Source organism: Haemorhous mexicanus, chromosome 6 (genome assembly GCF_027477595.1).
Source record: "Haemorhous mexicanus isolate bHaeMex1 chromosome 6, bHaeMex1.pri, whole genome shotgun sequence".
Lineage (NCBI taxonomy): Eukaryota > Metazoa > Chordata > Aves > Passeriformes > Fringillidae > Haemorhous > Haemorhous mexicanus.
Genome location: NC_082346.1, coordinates 48,692,019 through 48,714,472, shown reverse-complemented (window position 1 = coordinate 48,714,472; position 22,454 = coordinate 48,692,019). Strand labels below are relative to the sequence as shown.

At 43.4% G+C, this 22,454-nt stretch overlaps 1 protein-coding gene across 5 annotated transcripts in view; it reads left to right on the top strand.

Annotated features, from left to right (window-relative positions):
• FOXN3 (forkhead box N3) overlaps positions 1 to 22,454 on the top strand; it is a 206,285-nt gene that overhangs the window by 34,876 nt on the left and 148,955 nt on the right. For 3 of the 5 annotated variants that reach the window (XM_059850130.1, XM_059850128.1, XM_059850124.1), the window contains exon 2: positions 3,110 to 3,234. The exons of 1 other annotated variant lie outside the window; for it this stretch is intronic. The gene's annotated coding sequence lies outside the window, so the exon portion shown is untranslated. Of the gene's footprint in view, positions 1 to 3,109; positions 3,235 to 6,813; positions 7,108 to 22,454 lie in introns of all 5 variants that reach the window. One more of the 5 variants, XM_059850126.1, reaches the window with a different exon arrangement.

The window sequence follows — 22,454 nt, the reverse complement described above, 5'->3', positions numbered from 1 at the left end:
GGTTCTGTTTGGCTCCAGTTTAGTGTGTGACTCATCATTGCTGTATGTTGTGTTCTGCTGCTCCTTACGGCATCCCCCAAAACCTCCTGGTGCTTTCACCAAAGTGTCTTACCCTAAATTTGTGGCTGTGATCTCCCTGCCAGCCACCACCCTCCTTTGCCTGCTGAGGTCTTCCCTTGGCCGTGCCATCCTATGGTGGAGACCATGTTTACCTGGAGATAGCATGCACATTAGCCAGTAATTGCTTTGTGATAACTGCATGGTATCAAGCAGGGTCCTGCCAGTGGGGTAAGCAGATTCCCCTGCTTACCCCACTGGCCTGGCTGCCCTGGCCCTCTGTGGGTACCCACTCAGCTGCTGGGGAGCTCACCTCCTGCCATCAGCATCTGGAGATGGTGCTTTCTTTCCCATGTGTCTGGATAGGATATGTCCTTTTTATTTTGCATCCTGGAGCCTTTAATTACTCCCAACAAGTCCTTTTCACACTTCAAAAATCCTGTAGCAATTTCAGTTTGAATTGCTTTCTCTGAGGCTTTGGTTTAGATGAGTGCACCTGCTCTGGGGTTCCAGTGGTAATTGGGCTGTAATAGTTATGGTCCTTTAAATGCACTTAAGGTACCGTGAGCTTTAAGAACTGATAACTGTGCAATCTGGCATCTCAGCACCAGTTTTGTCTTGTCTCTGAGCATTTGGGTTTAAATTGTATTGTTTTGCCGTTTGTGAAGATTACAAATATTCACAGATTTTGGAACTTGGATGTATTTAATCAAATGCTGCCCTGTGCTCATGTACCCATCCCACAGATCTGGGTCCTGGGCTGCTCCTCATTTCCCACTCTGCCAAACCCCTGCTGAGCTCAGTGGGAGTTTTGCCAGAACAAGGCCCTAAAAAAGAAGTATGACTCATTTGAGCAGTTGTGCTCATTTATGCACCCGTCCAGGCTCACGTTAAAAAGATATTAAACAAAAAATACTAAAGAATCTACTTGTCTTGTCCTTGCCTAGAGCAAACATTTATCCTGGGACTGGTCTAGCAGGTTAAAGATGGCTTTTCCTCTGGTTTGTGTATTACTTAGGATATTGTGGTGTGGATACCATCAGAGCTTTTACAGTTCTCTGCTGCCTTAATTCCCTTCTAAGGAGGCAGAACAGGGAGGGGGGTGAAGAAAAGAGAAATACATCTCTCTCAGGCACATACCATAGCAAGAGGTATGCAGCCTGTAGCCTGCTGCTGAACTCAGAATATAAAATTTCCAAAATTACCAGCTGTGAGTGTGATAATGAACTGAAAGTAAATATGGTTCAGGTTGGTGTGAATCATTCTTGGGGGATTTAATTGGACTTGGATGAGCTGGCATTGTTGCAGTGCAAGAATAGAGTTGTTTCAGAACTAGACAGACGTATCTGCTTGGCAGTGCAGAGCTGCAGCATCCCAGTAGTACAAGGGAAACTTTAACTCAAAGAGGCTTCCTAGGATGGCTTAAGGAAGTTCTCTGGGTGGGGAAGGAGCTCCCACAAGGCTCCAGGACCTGGGAATTCACCTGCTGGTACCAAATGCCCTCAGATGAACACTTGAAGTTAAGGTAGTCACTGTGAGATGGAAGATTTTCCTTCACCAAAAAAGGCCTCAGCTCTCCTGGCAGGGAATAGGGGCCATGAAATTATGATAATGGTAACTGCTCTTATGAGATGTTACTGTAAACAAAAACAAGCCATTTTTGTGCTTTTCCTTCCAGCAGGAATTTAAATTCCCAAAGCAGAACAACCTGTTCAGAATGGCTCAGACAATGTTCTACATCCAGGCAAGGAAAATACTTTACTTTCCTTAGGAAAGTGATTGCAGGTTAGCTCCATGAGAGGTACAGGTGTGGGGTGATGCCCTAACTTGGTGTTTGACTGGAGTAGCTTGACTAACCTGTGAAGTACAGAGAACTTGAAAATGGGAACTGCCCTGTCCTGTAGTGGGGAGACACAGAAATTGCATATTGCCCTCTTTAAAGCCATGATCATGATTATGGGATGAGGCAAAGAGATTTATATAAGCCATTCTCATTAATGCCAGTGGGAATTACCCAGAGCTATACAAGTACATCACAGTAAGAAATGTGCCTTGGCAGTTCACTATTAATATTTGAAGATAGTGCAAGCAAAGTCTCCTTCTCTGAGTCAAGTAGTATGACAAAAATTAGAGATTTGGTGGGGGGTGGGGGGGGGAGAAGGGAGGGGAAATTTTGTTATTTTAGTCCTTGGAGAGGTTATAGAAAGGTGAACCATTCATGCATACAGATCCTCAGATACAAGGAGTTGCACATGTATGTGGCATGCTAGCTGTTCCCATGATTGTAACTGCAGGTATTTAGCTGCTGGCTGCTGGTTACTGATGGGCAGGAGCCCATCTCTGTTTTTAGGAGCTGCTGACCATCTCTGCTGACCCACAGTGCTGGTGCTCACCAGGGGGCAAGAAAGGCTGCTGCTATTCTGCTTGCAGTTACATGCTGTACTTAAACAAGCTGGGGAGACTCTAGGCAGCAGAAACAGTGCATAAGCAAAATCAGAATTTGTGATTTTAGCCTAGTGAAGTATCTCAAAGAGCTTGGTTTGTTTGAAGCGGCCATCGAAGCAGGTAGAAGGGACTGCGTATTTATGTGAGGCACAGTGGAAGGCAGACATTGACCTCTACTTGATGTTTCTGAGTTAGTCATTATTCCTCTGTTTGGTTTGTATCAGTAACAAGCTTTCAAGTTGGTTTCTTCATATTTTGCCTTTTTTTTTTTTTTCTTGAGTTGGTATGTAGTTTCAATCATAGAATGTGAGTTCTAGTAGGAGTAGGAAGTGTTACTGTATTTATGGGTCCTGTCCTGCAGTTTACCCAGTACAGCCCTGCAGCCTTCTTCTCCAATTCACCCTCCTTCTACAGATGGCAGAGCTCGGGCTGCAGCTGGTAGCAGTGTGGTGCTGGGGTGCTTGTCCAGTCCCTCTAAGAACTGTGGCTAATTGCTGCCATGCTGTTTAAACTAATTTTCTTTATTATTCTTAGCATTATTTGCATATTTTTTATGGAAACCCATTCCACTCAAACAAGATAAAATAAAATTTACTATCCCTGACAGATGTTGACAGCTTTGGAGCAATGCAGGACACGCTGATTGCATCCATGCAGTGCCACTGGCTTGGAAGAAGGTTCAGCAAAGCAGACGAGTCCTGCCTCTCACCCTGCGGATGATAAATGCCAGAGGTAACCTTTATAGCAGCACCTTTCAGGTGACAGTCCAGCCCAAAGCCCAGGGTTCCCTTTTGACAGGTCCTTGCTCACGGCTGCACAAGCTGAAATTCATCAGTTTTCACATTCCCAGGAAATGAACCGTGATGGTAGAAGTTGGTGCTATGGATGCTTGGTGCAAATCACCTTCAGGACTTTTAGTAAAAAGTCCAGGGTCTTAGAGATCATCACCTGGTACACATAACACTGAGGGTGGTTGTGTGTACCCTCAAGCTGAAAGCAGAGGATTTAACTAGAGGACAGTGACAGAGAAGGCACATTTCTCTCCTTCAGCTGAGCAGTGGCCAAGTCGTGACCCAGTGTCTGTACCTCTTATCGCCCCTATATGGCAGGAACTCTGATAGGGTTTAGCAGCACAATGGTATGTGCTGTTTTGATACTTTAACAGAGTTAACAGAATGCCTAAATAAATCCTGTTTGATGCTTAAATAAGGATTTCATAGTGCTATGTCTGTAGGCAGATACCAAACAGAGTTTATAATTCGTTGTCCAAGAATTTGATCCTTTTTTTTTTTTTTTTTTTTGCATTCCAACTTGGAGTACTTTAACTAGGTAGTAATTATGGAAAGGAAAGAAAGAACATAGTCACATAATACTCATATGGAATAAAGCTAGCAGATAATTAGATGTTGGAAACTGTGGACCTAGGAAGGTCCAGTTTCTTCCTTAATACTGATATTTAATTGGACATTACAAGTAGAAATTCTTGAATGTTCACTTCTTTCCTGTTATTAAAAACCAGTCAGACATGTGAGGATGCATGTCTCCCATGCCTTGCTCTGTGGCAACCATTACAGGTTAAAGCTACTTGAACACCCTGCCTCTGTTACCCTGTCTGGTGCTTAACAACTGTTAGTGGGCCCAGCCAGGAGCACCGCACTTGTAAGGCCAGAGCAGCTTTTAGACTGCAGCTAAAACTTCTGCTACTTTTACTATTCCTCCTCCTCATAGTTTGAGTGACTGAAGCTGAGCCTAGCTGCAGGATGGGTAAGGCTGCAGGAGGCTGACTGAAGTGGGGTTTCCTCCTGAGTGCAGGCATGGGCCAGTAGTGGGAGCTGGGGACAGCTGTGAGCACCAGGGAGAGAACCCAGGTGAGGGCAGCTCGGTGATTGTTGGAAAGGGAAAAAGATATTTTTATTCCAGCAGCTAAAACCCTTTTGTATTTTGGTTTCTTTTAGCAGCTATTTATCCAAAACATTTGGGAGAAAAGCTGTCTCTTTATTAAATATTTAACACCCTTGCCTTCAGCTGTGGGCTGAGAATGCTCCCAATCCACATGTGAGTCACCAAGAACTCCTCCGACAGAAGCAGAGGAATTCCAGACTGGAGATTGCTAGAGGAAAAAAAAAAGCTTGCTGATTTGGAAAAAGTCCAGAATGGTTCACATCTCTCATATATCATAAAACGAGCATTGCAGTCAGTCTGCTGGGTGTGTGGACAAGGAGTCACAGAGTCCCAGATCTGAAGTGGAGAAGCTCTCAAAATGCCAGGGAGCATCACACTCTATATAATACAGATGAGAAGTACACCCAGTAACTGGTCTTTTATTAAATGCTGTCTGCATTTGGATCTTGACATGTCAGAGGTGACAAGGTATAGATCACTGCTTCCTGTAGTAGTTTGTTCCATTGCTGAATTAGTGCTAGTTTTAATCCATTCAGCTTTCACCTCCAGCCATCCGTTAGCAGGCATCTCTCAGCAAATCCAGGACATCCATGATTTGGAGGCGCCCTGCTCACTCAGGATGACAGTCTGGGATTCATGTTCAGAGAGCATGAGTGCAAGCTCCTGCAAAAAGAGCATATGGTAACAAATGATGCAATAAGAATGAGTTGTGATAACAAAAAAGGTCACGGCTGTCCCTAGCACTGCTGGTGGTGAGCACTGTGCTTACATGTGCTGTGCAGACATGGAGCGTGTGATCAACTCTTTTTATTTCTATTAAAGTGACAGGAACTGAATGAATAAAATAAGATAAAACTTTTTGGCAGGTTTCTCCCTTTGGCAAATTATTTTATCAATGTCCCAAAGAATTTTTCAGCTGCAGGTGTTATGTCAGTCTCTGTCCCATAGCCACTTAGAGGCATCTCCAGCAATGGTTTTACACCTCTTTCCTCTGTGGACTACTTAAAAATTTTTGCTGGTGATGAGAGTTCCTCGTATAGCAAACTTACACCTCCTGACAAGAGGTTTACTCCTCCCATTACTATTTGTAGATACTTAAATGGGGTTCACAGTATATAACAATATTTTCACTGGTTGAAAACCATTGGTCTGTGACACAGGTAGTTTCTGTGCACTCTGAGATCACTCCTACAAGGAAAACATGGCCATTAAACATTGTTTAGGCCATGTGCTCTGAGTACTTTAAAGGAACTTCTTGAAGCTAATGTGCCTGATTCTGATTTCAAAGCAATGTTTCTATATTGCTTTGTTTTGAGCTTATTCCTGATTTAAAATTATGAAAGAAAAATCCTTTTTATTTTGCCTCTTGAGCTTAGAAGTGCAAACCTTACAGCCTCACCACCTAGCCCTACATGGTGCCTGTTGAAAGATGAGGGGTGACACCAGTAGCACGCGTTAATAACATGTCCTCAGTTGGGCAGCACTGACTAGCCAACATATTCTGGTACAAGTCACTTGGCTCCCTTGGCCAGGACCTCTGCCTTGTGCAGGTGGGACTTGCACAGCTGCCTTTTGTATGTGCCTGCCTTTTGGGTGGAAAGGGTTAACAAATATGACTCTTTCTGGCCTGTGCTGCATTCCCCTATATGGGAGGAGTGAGTGAGGTTGTCAGAAGTCAGTTTGAGCATTAAAGACTGAAAGTGGTCAGATTTGATGGGCATTCTGCAAAAAACTGGAGACAAGATGACCAGGAGATGGTTTGTCCCAGCACTATGGAAAATGTTAAGACCCATTTTAAAACTCATTGACCAGATGTGCTGCAATGTGTACCTGAATGAACAGGTGTGTAAGGACTCCTTACCAGAGGGAGCTGGTGTGGCCATGCACCTTTGCCTGAGCTGGCCAGCACAGCTGGCAGCTTCATTCCCTAGCCATTGCTCAGATTGCCCAATACTGCAATCACCAGCTCTTTGATGAAAGGCAGGTTCATGTATCAGATTGTTGAGCATTAGGGATAGGGGATTAGATTTGCAGTGTAATCTTTCTGTAACATGCCTCTTGATCCAGAGACTGTGCCTTATAAAAGAGCTCTTTTCTCTCTGACATTGGGGAGGCCTCCTCAGGGACGACTGTCTTCTACCTTCATTTGGAGATAGTAAGGCTGCTGCTGACCTGATGTTTGTCAAGGTCACAGCTGCACCAGGCAAAATTAGTTCTGTGCAGGACAGTTAAGTAGATTGGATTTTCTCAGTTGTAGCTGATTTGCTTTCATCTGGCTTCCTCTTGCAAAACCATTTAAAGTCCATTCCCCTCTGCCCCCCACTGCCTATTTATGGGAAAAGACTGGAAGGGGGATATTCCTGCCTGAGGTCCAATTCTGCTTCAAGCCCTACTCTTATATCTTTCCAGGAAAGTGTCTACAGAGGCTGGGGCAGGCTGTGTAATCACTCTGGAGCCTTGGGCTGTATTTCATCCCATCATGAATGTTGTAGGGCCAGTCGGACTGGTCCTTCCCTGTGCCAGCTGACTGCAGCTTTGCACTGTCTGCTTTGGATCCAAAACTCTTCTGGGACCCTTCTGCACATTCCTGGTAGTGTCTGCAATTTTAACTGAGCCCCTTTCCAGTCCAGCTTCATTTCTGGAGCCTGATGAAGCCAGTTAATCTGGGTCAAAATGCATCAAAGCCCATGTCTTCTAATCCAGGTAAAAAACTTCTGATTTGAGTAGCAGATTTGGCTGGTTATGTTCTGGCCACTAGGAAAGCTGTCAGGTACCTGGCTGTGCTGGCAAAACATGACATATGGTTGTGCGTGGGAAGCCTGTTCCTTGTGGGCATGGTGAGCTACAAGAGGGAAGGGTGATTTTTAGCCGGCTGCATTTTATTTCAATGGCTTTGCCAACAGGATGTAATTATGGTGGATCTTTCCCTGCTTCCTCAGGTTGCAAAACAACCACCAATGGAAAAGACCTCTTGTTTCTAGGCATCCTCCTGTTTTCAATCCCTTTTATTTTAAGGTGTAGTGAAACCTGCAGTCTGCAGAAATTGTTGCCTGGTGCATTTGGGAAGAGACTGAAATTTGTGGCAGACAGCTGACAGAGTGCGGGCTCTGCGACACTGATGATAGACTGTATGATCCCAGTTCATCTCTGTGGTGTGAAGGGGGAAAATTCATAGGTAGATTTGCTTGAGGGCCTGGCAGGGGCAATGTGGTGTGTGAAGAGAATGTTTCCTTCTTTGCATAGTCACCTTCAGCCTATCAAAAATCTTTGCTAACTGGTACTATGTGGAAAAAGGGAGTATGGAGATAATTGAAACAGAGGGGAGCTATTCTATGATATGTTCCCACCTCCCCAAAACTGTAGCTGATCAGAGTTTAAAGGAGATGAGCTTTAATTGCTCCCAGAGCTTCATGTCTCTCCTCTCTGGATACCAGAACAGTGCTGGCAGCTCTTCTAGGTCCTGTGGAGTAGGGTCCAGCTGGCCTGAGGGAACCGAGATGGCCACAGAGAGCAGGTTTGTACCCCAGTCCCTGTGTGCCAAGCAGGTCCCCTTGACCTGGTTGCTCTGATTAGCTGTATTAACACAGAACCTTTGTAATTCTGGGACTGTGGCATTCTACACACTGACCTGGAGCTGATGCTGGAATGTCCTAGTGTAGAAACTGTTGGAAAAGAGAAGCACTAAAACAAGATTTTTCTATTTCATTTTCTTTCCTAAAAGCTTTGCTAACTACCCTGGTCCTGTACTGCACTGAAAACATGCAATAATTCCCGTTTGTCTTTGGCATTTTCTCTTGCTTTCTATTGGTATCTCCTCTGATGTTGTGACAGTATGTCCTGTGCTGGGTTACAGGTATAAATACTGCTTTGGGGTTGGGCTTTTTAGTCAACATGCATTTGGGAAAGCAGCTGTCAAGGGGACAATGCACAGCCTGTGAACGTGCAGTTGTTGGAAACATCAGCATCCTTTGTGTCTGTGTTTCAGAATAAGTCTGAGGCATGAGGATTTTAGGTTTTCTATTCAGAGAGTATTACATTAGGAATATGAAGTATTTGACAGTTCTCTTATATTTACTCTTTTAATGTCAAAATGTGTCACATCTGGTATTAATTGGTGGGAAATTATGGCTCTAATTTACCAATTTGATTGTCTGGGAAAACTGAAGAGAGTGTAACATAATAAATGAATGCCTATTAATCTTTAAATTTGTCTGTTTACTGTCTGCTAAAACGCCCTGTTATATGGTGCTGTCTGTGGCTTCCTGGAAATACTGATATTTGTGGAGTCACTGCCTGGGGGGGGCATGGCCAAAGTGGTTCAGAGTCACTGAGGAGAGGCTGCTGAAGTCCTGGGCCAGTGATGGCTTAGACACCTAGGTGAGGAAGGGTTTCCTCCAGGGAAGAAGGAGGCTGCCATTTGTTAATAACCCTGTGAGGGTGCAGGCACAGTGTCCGCATTCCCTTGTGCCTGCCAGCCTGTTCCACCCTGTCCTGGCTGTGGGGCAGGAGGAGCAGCACGTGGACATGGCCTTCACTCTTCTCTTTCCCTTCACCTGTGGCTGTTACTTCCCTCTGGGTTTCTTAGTCCAGGGCACAGGCTACTGTTTCATTGATGCCCAACACAAATAAACATATTTGTCCACAGTAATTGTTTTAATCATTATTAATGAACATTAGTTTCCAACCAGAGCTCTCCTCCAAAAGCCTGGATTTTTTCAAACTTGCCAACAGAGGAGCGTAGGCAAAAGAAGTTGGGTTGTTCTTCCTGGGGCTGCAAATGGAGCAGTTTGTCTCGCTGGCAGTGTGTGGATCAAGCCCAGAGCGTGGATACACTTTGGCAAGGCACTGTCACTCTGTCCTGACAACCGCAGCTCTGAGGAGACAGGCCTCCACTGCCTCTGCAACCAAGAGGCAGGCAAAGCAGAGGAAGCTGATGGCAGCACACTGTTACTTGGGTACCGTGTGTGGATGGTGACAGGCTCAATAGCTTTTCTATCAAAAGACACCCATGTGTTTGTGAAAATACGTTTTTGGAGGATCAAATACCAGGTGCTTATTTTAGTACAGAAAGCCCTGAAACACGCCAACTCTGGAATAAGCTGATTCTGAAAGCTGACATATTCTGTATGATTATTCCAGTATATGCCATCTGTCACTAGCATATCCAAATATTTATGTATTTTGATTATTATAACTCTTATGAGGGTACTGAAGCTCATAAATAATTTCATTTTCAGCAATCATTTTATTACTCTTCCGTGGTTTGATAATGACATTTTACATGTGCCTGCTCAGACTCTGACGCAATGAAGAGTCACAGCATGGCTATGCAAGTGACAGCCTTCTCACAAAAAGCCTGTGGCCGGGGGGTGCCTGAGCCCGTGTCCTGCCTGGTCTGTGCCAGTTTGCACTCCCTTCATCTCCTTGGGCTTCAGACTGCGCTGCGCTTTCATTCAGCTCCATCCTGCCTCGTCAAGTGACTGCACTTAGATTGGCAAATGATATAATATGACTAATTATGTTTAATGCAGATAATGTCTTATAATCAAAATAAAGAGTGGATTGCAAACAGATCCTTAAAGGGCACCAGGCGTAGAATTGACGCTGTATTTATTACCAATAACATCGCTGAAGTGCTAACAGCTGCTCGGCTCCAGCAAGCGCGGCCCCTTTGTGGAGTTTTCCAGAAGAAGAGCTAAGTGTATCAGAAGCACATTACTGCTGATAATAGTAATTAGTTCAGTAGAGCTCAAAATGTTTTGTAAAATATTATTATCTTGATTTTGCTCCTCTGCAAACCATGGCAGAGAAACAGCCTCCTTGGCTCAGAGGAGTCACTGCTGTCTATGAGGATGGCCCTGGCTCTAGTGCAGGGCTGTTGCCCTCTCCTTGGGCAATACTGCTGTCTCCAGCTGAGTCTAGAAATATAAGGGATGTGCCTTCTCTATCTCGGCCTTCATTTTCACCAGCGTTAGCAAAGAGACTTCTGTAGATGGAGGAGTGCACTGATGTGGAAGTAGATTTGGGTGTTAGATTTTTGAAAAGCCATTGTTAAGCTGAAAAAGGAAACCACAAGCTGCAAAGGTTGACAAAGCTCCTCTGTAAGGGACTCTTATTTTGCTGTGTACATTCATTTTCTCTTGCTTACTAAAGGGATAAAGTGCAATCTAGGTTTCAGAGAGAGATGGCTGATTAATCTGTCTGCCAGGTACATATGGAAATAAATTAGCAAATGGTGCATCTGGGATTAGACTACAGCAGAGATGATAAATTATTGCCATCTTCCATGGCTGTATTACTGAAGCTTCACTGGGTTCCCGGTACTCAGTTACTTGCTATTCACATGGTATTACTGTGGCTGTGGGATGGAAAGTCTTTGTATTTGATGCAGTTTTCTGTGATATGCTAGTTTGAGAACTGATCTGGTCAGACCCATAAGGATATGCTGTATACTTAGATTAAGTAAAAGCAAAGAGATTTGATCTGGTTCTTCTGCTCTGCATGAAATTCCGCTGGTTTCTGAGTAAAGGAATGCTCAGGAAGAAGAAAGGCAAGAACCTGAAAGAGGTTTTTCCACTATCTGCAGTCACCCTCCACCCTTTATCCCAAACAGCAGAGTTATTTATCTGTGCTAACACCAAGTTATGCTCTCTGAAGGAGAGCATTCTCTGGCCTAAACCTCTCCCACACTCCCAGCTTGACCCAGATGTAGTTCTACAATACCTTGCACAACTCCCTGTTATCTCTGAGATCAAGAGTGAAACACCATGAGGGCAGGTGGTATTTGCATTGAATGCTGATACACATTTTTCAGCTGTGTCTCTGCTTCTGCTGCATTTTTCATGTCTGTTTAAACTGATGTGTAGCTGATGGGCTGGCAGCTGAGACATACCAGCAATGCTTACAACAGGACATGCAAGTGGAGTAAATGTGACAGCAGACGTGATATACTGCCTTTCTGGAGGAAGAAAGGGTCATGCAAAAGTTCTCATCAAGTCTGTGGCACAAAACAGCTGTGGTGCAGAGGTGTCAGATCCTGTGGCACACCAGGGAGCTGTGGGAGTGGTGGTGGCATTGCTGGAAAAGCTACAGCTGGGCTTTTACCAGGAATTTGCAGCCTGGTGTGGAGACCTAATGTCTGCATGGGCCTTCCAGATCTCTCAAAACCAGTGCTTGTGCAGGGGACTGTTCCTGTAGGCTGACTCTGGGGCAGAGGGTGGAGATGAGCAGGACAGGATTCTTGTAGAGCTGCTGGGGGCTGGTTGCTATTCAGCTCCCACCTGTGGCACTAGTGGGTGAATGTAAGCCTGGGGCACAGGGCACAGACAGCCTGTGCTGCACCGGTCTGCTGCACCTTCAGGCTGGGCTAGGTGAAGTGCTGGCCTTGAGGGGCACTTACTGGGTGACTGTGGCCACCGATTTTCTTTTCTCCAGCCACTCCTTGTGGTCCGTGAGTCAAGCACAATTAGGATGTGTGTGTTTGTAATTGAGTAAGGCTTACAAGAACGGTGCCTTTCAGTACAAGATGCATGGGTGGGTGCCGTGCTGTAAATCTGAGCTAGCGAGGACTCTGAGAGCTCTGTTCAATTAATCCAAACACAGAAATGTTTACTAGAAATAGATTTATTTTCCAATGACTTCATTTGCAAGTTTTGGTTAACAACAACAGTTTACTCCTAATACGATCATGTCAAGCAGCAAGTGGGGCTTACTGTTGTTCCTGGCCTTTCCCACAAAGTGTTTTGAGCAGAATGTGGAGTGAGTCAAAGGAAGCACTGGCTGATGGATGAACAGATTGCAGCACAGCCATCTATTCTATTGCGCACTTCCAGGGAAACCCCAGCAAATTAGATGTGTGGTTTTTAACTATACAGAGAAAACTAAAGAAATTTCATTCTACATGAATGAAAAATTAGATGGAAATGTCTACTGTCTCATAAACAATTCAGGAATAACTTCCTCTAAAATATTCTGGTTTATGCATGCATTTAATTTGTGCTTTGAGAGCAAAATAAAGTTCCTAAGATAAAACAGTCTAATAATGACTTATGTAAATTTATTTGAACAAAACAATGATGTAGTTGCCTATAGTAAATAGTTTGGAATGTGAGATGGTATTTATGAACTGCTTCTCTCTACATGAATACAATAGATGATAGGGGCAGCTACATGAGGAAAACATAATTTTACATTTAAAAGGGACTCTGATGCGTGTCTAGTGAGCAGGACAACCAGTTGAACATATTGCTGAGTGTCTGATAAAATAATCTCTAGCTTGATTCTTCCTAGGCTATTTATAGCACATGTTTAATTTAAAATTTAGGTATGTGCTGCAGATGACCCTAACAATCATACCAGGCCCATGTATGATAATACAAATTGTTTGCCCCGTATTGCACATATGCCAAAATCTCAAGTTACTTTGCGTGCAGAAAATCAGGCTCTGTATCCTCAAAATATGGCTGAAAATAGGAAAACAATTGTAGTCCCCAGCTGCTATGGGCATATGGGGCCAAATTTATCCCATCTGTTGAAGGTTATGGAGTTCTGCCAGGGATGACTTTGATCCTGTATGTCTAGCAAAGTGGAACCAATATGTCAATATAAGACATCTTGCTACTTCTGATGTTCTCCCAATAAAACATCATCATTCAAAGTGGCGTGAATTTCCCAAGTGCCCAAGTCACAAACACTATCATGGGGGATGTTTCAGAAGTGCTCTGATTCTTGCTGTGTTGATGTTGAAGCAGTGAACAGCAAATTGGCTTTTTCCTCAATGAAGGCTCGAGCCTAGGGGCTGCTGGTGGAAGTGAGTGTGTATCAGCCTCAGGCACAGAAACCAGGGGCCGTTTGAAACTTTTTAGCAAAACACTGCAGAACAGAAAGCTGTTTCTGCATTCAGGTATTGCAAAGCACGTCTCACTTGAAAAGCTTTTTTCGAATCAGGAATGATAATGCCATGTAGAAATAGTAGTGTTATTTACTGTATTTGCTTTGGCATTACCAGGCCACCTCTGGATGCCTGGTGATGGGCAGACCCACAAAGTCTGCATTCGGCTTCAACCATTTACAAGTTTAAGAGGCATTTGAACCTCTTGATTTGAACAGGGCTAGTTTCCTAGTCCCCAGCAGGACTTACTCTCTTGGGGGCTAGAAAGATTCAAGTAAAACAATGCTTGTCATCTGACTAGGATTCTGGTGACATTTTTTTGCAGTTAAGTTCCTCCTGGTTTATTCTGAACAAGTTATAAGAGTCATGTTTAGGAAAGGTATGTCTTCTGCTCAGGCTTCACTGGTGGCAACAGAATGGTCTTTCCAGCATGAGGCTCGTGAATTCAAGGCAATAATGAACAGAAAGTGACACTCTTTGGTCTCATGCTTACTGTAAGGCTGTTCTTTTGGGCTCTCCATGCATATCTGAGCAAGGCTGGGAAAATCATATAAGTGCTGGCATAAGATACCTGCAAATTAGGAATCTCAGACCAAGCTGGTGTTTATTTTCAGCAATGCTACATTGGACTCTGTGAAAGGCAGATCTTGATAAACACTGTTCCTTAGCATAGCTGACAAAATTTTACATATGGTTATCCTGGAAAATGATTGTAGAGTTTAAAATGCAACTGCAGACATTTATAATTAAATTACTTTGCCCTCATTCAGGATATAGTACCTTATAAAGAGGAATGGCTGTGGACAGAACTCTTCGGTCTCTGTTCAGAAAGGACATAGGCACTGTTATCCTGGAGTGAAGAGGTATGAAAGTACAGTGGACTTGCCCCACAAGCAGCAAATGGAAGATCATCTATTTTGCTCTATTTATTCCTTTGTGATCACTCTCTTCTCCCTGGGGCTTTCTCATCTGCACACTCTGCATTACTTATGGACTGCTAAGCCAAATCTCCAAAGACATCTGAGAAAACCTGACAGGTTCAGTTTTGAATCTCAATCAATGCTGCATTTCCCTCCAAACCAGAATTAGTCTCTGGAAACTGGGGTGAAGGCATATCTGCCTTTTGTTTGGCCCTTTGGGAAGCCATTCCTTTGCTGCAGCGGATGAAAATCAGGGAGATCACCAGATCATTTGCTGAGATGGCACATCTTCCTCCAGAAATATGTGGTTAATTTTAATAGCTCAACTATTAAATGTGCCAGGTTATAGTTAACGCTGTCTATTGCTTGTAATGAGCTAAACTGGGGCATCTCTGTCACTTGAGGGTGCTACAGCTGAAAGGAGGGTTTCATAAGAAGCTCTTGATCTGTCAGTGGCGACCACAGCTCTCGCATCTTCAACTAAGATAAAAGCACTGTTTGCTTAACAGGATTGAATTTTCCTCAAAGAAATAATTGAAACAATAGAAGAATCACCCAAACCTGTGCTGAGCATTAGCAGATGAGCTGGTTTAAAATCGATCCATTTGGAAAGGAAGTAATGTGCAGATTGGTCAAGGTAATGATGGTATCAGATGATAAAATGGACGCAAGGACGGAGAAAGCTTGTAAGGGATATAGTGTCACCTAAAAGCTTTGCAGAAGTGCTTTTATTACCCTGAATCAGCTTGGTTTCGCACTGACACTTAGCTGTTTGCAAAGAATTATACCTGCTTCTGAGATAAATACATCTGACAGTGAATTCTTAACCCCTCTTTTTCAGGCCCCTTCTGGACAGTGGCCGTGGAGAACGAGATGCCTTCAGTTTTTCCAAATACAGAGTTAGAGAAAATGGGGTGCAGAACTATGGTACATAATTTACTAGTGAACAGAGCACTTCAGGAGAATTAGAGTCATTATTGAATGTAATGAAACCTGACAAATTAGAGTTTCATAGGCCCTCCCTGAGATTAGCATGATCCATTAAACATGCTCTCTGACTGCTAAATGGTGTTGTCCCATTTCCCCGTAAGAAGTTGAGAAATTCTGAGGTAACTCTGGCTAACAGCTGATTGAAAGCACCCAATCAAGAGCTCCTTAAAGTAAGAGGAGAAATTATCCTGATTAACATTATTTCCAAGAAGGTAGTCTCTAAGTAGGCTGTAAATTGTGTTAGAAGCATTTGGGTATTGCAGGGAAGGCTGAATTTGACACTGAAGTGGCCACAAAGTAGTGTACGAAGTGGAGTGATCAAGGGAAGAACATTTTGTTGATTGTGGTGGGAAAATTGAATTACTCTCAGTTGCATAGCTATTCAGAATAAGTACATTAAAGTGAGTGGTACATAGTTTAGAAGAAGAGCAAGCAAAAAGCCCCTTTCACCTTCTTGCCTCATTATTTATATCTTAAGATTGTTTTCACAGGGCTGGTCATGAATGCCTTATCCATTATGCAAAGACATCCCAGCGATGCAAGCTAAATCAATACAATAGTATTCCTTAAAATAATTGCTTTTTCCTTGACTGATTCTACATTAAAAGCAACCTTTAAATGACAGCCATTAGCATGAGACCTGGTCACTGGTACTGACTGAGCTTCATGAGATAAATGGTGAAGGGTCTGTGTGATGGAGTTGGTACTGAATTTCACAACAAAGCCTTGAAACTGGGAGTTTGTGAGAGAGTGCATAAGTTGCCAGTTTGGGATAAAGGGTCTTTATCTTGTGGAAGAGGTAGCACATGGATGTTCTCTAGTGCCTGGTGCTTCAGGGACCACCTTAAGCTTCCTTAAGCAGAGGAGATGCTGTGGCTGTAGTAGAGCACAGTAACATTCCAGCCCAAATTAGCTTCTCTGTTGGTAAAATGTCTCAAAATCCAAATCTCCCATCTAAAAATGTTGTATAGCGTATGTGTGCTGGAGTGATGAATCTGCAGTTTAGTTTTGCTTTTTCTGTGTCTTGGTCAAACCCATCACCCATCCCATGTCCCACTTTGGGGGTCCTGCACACTGCCAGGCACAGTCCATAGTGTCTTTCAGAAGCTTCCAGTGTAATGATGCCTGACACTGAAATGCAATAAAAATTAAAACCTGGAATAATGGCAGACATTAATAGATATTTCTGATATTTCTCCAAATATTTAAGTGAAATGCTAAATTACAAGTTAAAAGAGCCACATGTCTAAAATTTAATGCTAAGAGCTGTCTAGTGTGATGATGTCATCTTGTTTCATAACATCCTCAAAGCTGACCAAAACTGATCTAGAAGACTGATTTGTGGTTTTTTTCCAGGATCATTTATTAAAAATGGCTCAGCTAGTGGTGCTTTGGGTGGTGTTTCAGCCAGAGCAATGGGTACCGGTACAATGTTAAAGTGCCATCATGGCATGTAAAGAAGAATTGAAGGAAGAAGCTTTGAATGGTTGGAAAGGAAAACAGCCACTTGAAATACAAATAAGATTCCTCTAATCTTACCTCAGCCTAGAAGGAGTCTGTCAGCATGGCTCATGTGGTGCAGAGGAAAACGTGATGAATGTGAACATGGTCCTTGAGAAGTTAAGTTTATTCCCCCCTAATCTAACTGCTTATAAACATTTATAGTGCCCATCCCTGTAATATCTGAGCTCTGTTTGACATTGTGTTTCAGGACTGGCAGCTCATGCCTGCAGTCAAGAGGAGATCTTTAAGGAAGATCTCTTTTGGTTATGATGTAGCTTATACATAAAACCATTTACGGTAGCTGCTCACATGTATCCTCTTCTAAAAGATAAAGCACTTGAGTGCAGGCTGAATGCCTGCTACCTTCTCATCTCCCTGATGTTCATTATAAACCAAGAAGACAAGTTTTTAAAAGCTATTCAGATGTTTTGTGCCGTAACTTTCTCTAGTAGATATATTCCTATTGATTGCAATGAAACACACAGGGGTAGAAGAGAACAGATCAATTGAAAAGTAAAGTTAAGACAGCAAGCACACTTCTTTTCCACTTACAGTAATGCGGGCAGTTAGGGCTGGATCTATCCCAGGTGTAAAGCTGCTGAAGTCAATGAAGTAGTACCAGCGATGAATTTGGCTCCCAGTGTTCTGTTCTGACCTTTTCAGAAGGTTGCTCTGCAGGAGTGAAACTATTAAATACAGCCTGCGATACTTTAAGTTGAAATATAGAAAAGGCAAAGCTAGTGTGCATAGCACCTTTTTCATTAAGGAAGAGGCCTGACTTTTATAGAGTAAGGGGAAAAGAATTGATTCCAGATAAGTGCTGAAGTTAGTCTCAGGTTTCCCTGGTGAATAACAATCCCAAGTTGTCCTGACACTTGAATATCTCTGCGTTTGTGCATGGCTGTCTGGAAGGGGCTGCATTGTCTTTCTGTACACCTGGGCATCAGAACGGATTTGAGTTGGGTATCAGAGCCTGCAGAGACACTATTCTTCTACTCACCAATGATCCATGTAAACCAGGTGAACATACTTCTTCATTCAAGTTCAAGGGTCCTGAAATTGCCTGGCAGTGCTCAGTGTGACAATCTTTATTAGCTGGTATGCTTGGATTTCAGTAGACACTACAGCTTCTTCACACACTGCAGTCATCTCAGGAAGGCAGGGACTAGCACTGTGAGTTTGGAGTACTTGCAGTTTCAAACCGTTGTTTTACATCTTTGGGTGCACTAATCTTGGCTAAGAGAGAGCAGCATGTTCTATGGCAGCTGATAGGCTGCAGTGCAACTGAGAAAGGGCCCTCCTACTGCTTTGCCTCCACTGAAACGTCCAGTGGTCTCTGAGAGCAGTAACAGTGAGCACTGTCCAGAAGGACAGAGGCTTTGCTAACAAGGATGGAGATGGAAAAGCTCTGGCTCCTCCTCAGATAGCTGAATTAGCAAGGATGTCAGAAGTCCACAAAGGGATATCAGAGGTGTGCTGTAGGAGATGCCTTTGCCTGTAGTGGGATCAGGGCAGCTGGAGCAAACACTGGTGCTGCTGCTGTGGAAGGGAGAGCCCAGAGGTGTGTCACACTGTCACTCTGCCTTGGCCCAGAGTTGATGCTCAAGGGTCACTCCTGGGGTGGCTGGCTGTGTGCTCCTACCCCTCTTCTCATAGCTCCTTCTCTTTCTCTTCTTATGTCTAGACCTCCTGTGCCCTTTCCTTTTATGGCCCCTTCCCTCCTCCTGTCCTTGCCAAAGCTCCTCCCCAGCTGAGCTTAAGACTGATGGCCCTAAACTGCCATGTGCAGCATGTCAGTCTGCTGATGTCTGCAGCCCTGACATGGGCTGTGGGCTTTTTGGGGGCAGGGTCTGATCCCACATGGCCTGGCTCAAATGGACCAAGTGTCCCCTTCCTCCTAGCTACTTGTACAGTAAATGCATTGATTTGCAAGGAGCTCTGATTTTGCTGGTGGGACAGGGAGTAGGAATGAGTTGGTCTAAAGATTCCTTGATCCACTTGGACCTACTCATCCTGCAGGTGCATGTGAGGTGAGAGGATTTCAACACAGACAACTCTGAATAAGACCATTCATGGTGATGGAAAGTTTTTAGTCAAATACAATCTCAATATTCTCATTTGCCCTATTTCTTGCACCTTGTAATTCCTCTACTAGGTGAGGTTCAAGTCCCTGTCCCAGCAGAGGTTCCCAAGCAGCACTACGTCCCATGGAGTAGTCTCCTGCAGCAAGGGCTTTCTTACTTTTATAGAGTCTACAGCACTGTGTTTACTAGTTCCTTCTAAAGTGTTATCATAAATAATTAAAGCTAAACTGTGCTTGTTAAATAAATGAGGAATGCACATGTTCAGATGCATTATCTATGTTTTAGTTGCACTTATTTGTTGATGCTGTCCTTGGGTAAGGAGGCAGGAGACTTCTGCCTGAATGAAGGGCTTGGGGGCTGCAGGGTCTGGGCTGAAGGACTGGACCCTCACTTTTTTGCCCAGGAATTTTTAACATTAGCATAGTGGTGAACATCATCCAGTGCATGAGATTATGTTCTTGGAGACAGGTGCCATCCTTCTGCTATGGGCTTTAAAAGTGTGGAAAAACTACTTCCTGGGGTGAAATCTTTAGAGATGTGCTTTCTTACATCCAGGCTGTTGTTCAGGATGTGCGGGACATCCTGGTGAATCCCAGTGTCTGTCATGTTTGCAACCACGTATGTTCATGTTGAGGACTCTGCAGTGGACGCTGCCCACGCCTGCCCCCCATGCCTGCCTAGGGCTGGGCTGCCCCCAGGGCTGCCCAAGGTGTTCCTTGTGCTGCTTCCTGCACGGGGGGCTCTGGTTGTTTTATTTCCTCCTGTGATGTTCTCACGTGCTCTTAGTCCTGTGTGTGAGCCAGCAGGCCCCAGTCTGCACACACTGAGCCCTCCAGGGGTCACTCGTTCGTGGGCTTGCAGCATCCCTCCCTTTCAGAAAGCCAGCCAGCTTCATCTTAGAACTGGCTTAAAACTAATTGCTGCACAGAGTCTCACAGCTTATTAGTGATTTGAAACTTCTGGACTTAGTAACTCCATCTTCATTAGGAAGATCTGTTTTTATAATAATTGTCTGTAAAGAGGGCCTGGGGGAATATTAAGAGTTGGCATTCTTTATCAGTAAAAATACCATGAAGAAATTTCATAGACAAATGTTGATGTTCTGGATGATGTAGATTTTCTTCTGCAAGGAAACAATTTTATCTAAAAAGCACAATTATCTTAATAATTATCTTGAAAACTAAAGGGGATTTTGAGGCTTGGTCAGGGTTGTCTAGGTGGTTGACACTTGCAGTGCTGAGCAGCTGGGAAGGGTAGGGCTGGTTATTTGGGGAAGAAGCCTGAACACCAATCAACAGAAAAAAGGCTGTGGAGGAAGAGCAGCAGTAGTGTCATTGATAAGGAAGGGCTTTGGTAGAATCTGACATTTAGAAAGCAAGCTTAGTTGGAGAAGAATGAACTCAGGCTGCATACACCAACTTTGGAGCTTGAAGGCCAAATGCTAATAAAATATGGCAGGTGATTGTTTTATTTATTTGTTTTTCAGATTTATTTAACTAGGAGGTTACAAGAAGGGCTAATAGCTACAAGATCTACTGGACAGTATGATGGATCAGTAACCAGCAAGAGGGCTTGCTGGGGGGAGGTGAAGGTGCAGGGCTGCCCTGGGTTAGGAAGAGATGATCAGAGCAAGGTGATGAGCAAAAGGAGTGGGTTGCTTGCTGAATTTCGGGAGGTTTTTAACTACAGAAAGTAAAGTGAATATCAAAAGCATTTGGTGGATATCAGAAGCAAGAACAATACACTGATAAAAGGCAGCTGTAGGATCAGTCAGATGTCTGTAACTATGGTCACTGAAGGAATGTAGGTATCCTTAAGATACTTACCCACAACATCTCTACAGTGTTTTATTAAAAGACTTTTGTCTTTAGAGAGTGATAATAGAGAAAGAGGGAACAAATTGATTTGTTCTTTTTTTCTCTACTTCAGCTTTGCCTTCTTGATGTTTATTTTGGTTATTGTGGCTTCTGAGGCATTTTTAATTAGTATTTCTTTCTTAAACAGAGTGGCTGTGCATGGCTCAGGATCTCATGTCCGTCTCATGCAGAAAATATTATTTTTCTGAAAAGGAATGAAGAAGTGAATTTTCTCTGAGGAGATATGTTTTTGAATGATTGTTTGTATCTGCATCTAGAAGAAAGGAAATGATTATTTCGTATGGCAGCTGAGAGATGGTCATGAGGAAAAGGAAGCCATTATTAATTAATCATCAATTATTATTTTAATATTTATGTAGCACTGTGTGAGTGGTGCCCCACAGGGATGGCGGATCATCTCTCTGCCTGAGGAGCCTACATTCTAAATTTAGCCATGGTGATGGCTGCTCGTGGCAGATGATGTGTTTTCATCATTCCCTGCTCTGCCTCAGCTTTTCAGTTGAATCCCATTTTAATTCACCATCCCCAGTAGAGGGGAGCCTGCACTAAGCAGGAATGGCGAGATCAGAGTCTAAAAGAGTACAATCAATGCAGTAAACAGAGAGGCAAGATTAGAGGTCTGATCTCAGAGTTACATCTTGCAATCCTTACCCAGAATTGTAATAATGTAAACAAAATTTTTCCAAGAATAAAGAGTGCAGGATTTGGTGCCAGTTTGGAAAGACCTGCCCTTTCTCAGCCCTCAGACTGATGTCCAAGGGAAGTTTTGGGGTTTTTTTCAAAGTCCTTAAATTGACAACACTTAATGGTGAGACCTGGACTCCATGGAACTGTGGCAGCCATACTGGGATGTTTCTCTTACTGGTGTTTTCCATGACCTTACCTCTTGCTCAAGTCCCATTCCTATTTCTGGGCTTTGAAGCAGGTGTTTCTGGATGCTGTGCCTGTGCCTGATACTGCACTCCACTGGTAGCAGTCAGTAGGGTAATAAACTTTGATAGATGTATTCCAAAATACATCTAGATAAAACCCATATATAGATAAGCCCCATATATTTAGACCCTAAGAATTAGATACATCACAAGGGTTGTATTGTGTGAGGTGGCAGTTCTGCAAAGTGTCAAATTGGACTCTGTGATTCAAAAAATACATTTATGTGGCAGCCACTTGAAGTGGAGTGGATTTGAAAAAGCAACTGAAAATATGTAGTACTGAGAGAAACCAGCATTTATGTAAAGTACCTATTGTCAAAGTGTGGTGTAGTGGCTAGAACAGAAAATGGGAGTCAAACAGTCTAGGGTTTATTTTTGGCTCAAGCATATCTGAACTGAAGTCAAATTAATTGGAGCTAAATTCAGAAGTCTCTCCTTATATAGGATTTTTGATCCACTTTCAGAACTCTGTTAGAGATATGTGCTGTTTTGTTTTTCTAGAGGATGATGTAAAAGCATTGGAGGAAGTTGCTAAATTTTGTATTAATATATGCAAGATTTTTTCCATAAGCATGTGAGTTAGCAGGAGATGTATGACTTCTATGCTGGGAGGGATAAATGTGTGGAAATCTATAGCTATTGCCAGGTGCCAGTCTTAATCAGAAATCTGTTGGCTTCACTGAAATTTTGCATAGATATTTTCCCCTGTCAGGTGACCTACTTAAATAGAAGAATACTGTATAACCGTCTTACAGACGTTTCTTGGCAGAGACTCCCTTGCCCTGCAGAGTAGAAGTCCAGGACAAAAAGACAAGTTTTCATTTACTGGTACATTTTCATTCATTTAAATTAAA